Genomic DNA, 1,623 nt, shown 5'->3' on the forward strand with positions numbered 1-1,623 from the left:
GAACTTGTGTTGTTGCAGAAACATAAGAATGCATGAGAAAGCACTTGCAGGACAAATATAGGAAAACCCAAAGCTGTAATAAATTTGTAGGTTCAGATTAGATGGAGGCAAAGAGGAGATATCAGGAACTTTAGCAGTAACTTTCAAATCTACTATGGCCACAGGTGAGATAATGTTGTCCCATTATATAAAAAGGGAGAAAGGGATAGGCTAGGAAATTACAGGCCAGTCACTCTAACCTTGGTGGTGAGGAAGTTATTAGAGGAATTCTGAGCGACAGAATATATCTGTAGTTGGAGTAATATGGATTAATCAGGAATAGTTGGTATAGATTTGTTAAGGAAAGGTCCAGTTTGATCAAACATTTTGAAGTGGTAACCAGGAGTGTCAGCGAGGGTAATGCATCTGATGTGATCTAGGTCCGTCATGGCAGACTGATCAGGACAATAAAAGTTCATGGGATCCAAGGCAAAGTAGCACATTGGATCCAGAATTGGCTGAATAACAGAAAGCAGAGAGTGATGGTAGAGGGATTTAGATTAGATTACATTACAGTGTGGAAACAGGCCCTTCTGCCCAACAAGTCCACACCCACCCGCCAAAGCACAACCCACCCATACCCCTACATTTACCCCTATACCTAACACTACGGGCAATTTAGCATGGCCAATTCACCTGACCTGTTGTTTCTGTGATTGGAAGTTTGTTTCCAGTGGGGTTCTGCAGGGCCTTTCTATCTGTGGCGTATATCAATGACTTGGAGCTAAATGTAGAGGGTATGATCAAGAAGTTTCTGAATGACACAAACGTTGGTCGGGTGGTAAATAGTGAGGAGGATAGCCAAAAACTGCAGGAGAATACCACAAACTGATCAGGTGGGTAAAGCAGTTTCAGCAACAGTGGAGTACTTCTGTTGGAAGGATGTGATTGCACAAAAGAGGGTGCAGAGGGCATGCACCAGGATACTGCCAGGGCTGGGGTGTCTAAGCTATGAGGAAAGATTGGGTGGGCTGAGGTTGTTTTCCTTGTAATATCATAGGTCAGTAGCAGATCTGACAGAGGTGTATAAGATGGTGAGGAGAATAAAGAGTTGGATAGGAAGGCACTTTCTGCCCTGAGTAGGAATTAATAACTGGGGGCATAGATTTATGGTAAGAAGTAGAAGACTAAAAGGAAAACTTGGATAGAGGTGAGGGAGGAGTGTGGGCGCAGGTTTTACACGCTCCTGCCCCACAGAACTCATCTCGACCTTCCTCGCCACTGTCCTATTCCCCCTAGTCCAGGAACTCCCCACATACGTTCGAGACACCACCCACGCCCTCCACCTCCTCCAAGACTTCCGTTTCCCCGGCCCCCAACGCCTCATCTTCACCATGGCTATCCAATCCCTCTACACCTCCATCCGCCATGACCAGGGCCTCCAAGCCCTCCGTTTTTCCCTTTCCAGACGTCCCCAACAGTACCCTTCCACCGACACTCTCATTCGTTTGGCCGAACTGGTCCTCACCCTTAACAATTTCTCCTTTGAATCCTCCCACTTCCTCCAGACCAAAGGGGTAGCCATGGGCACACGTATGGGCCCCAGCAATGCCTGTCTCTTTGTTGGCTACGTAGAACAGTCCA

The sequence above is a fragment of the Chiloscyllium plagiosum genome, chromosome 1 (assembly GCF_004010195.1).
Source record: "Chiloscyllium plagiosum isolate BGI_BamShark_2017 chromosome 1, ASM401019v2, whole genome shotgun sequence".
Lineage (NCBI taxonomy): Eukaryota > Metazoa > Chordata > Chondrichthyes > Orectolobiformes > Hemiscylliidae > Chiloscyllium > Chiloscyllium plagiosum.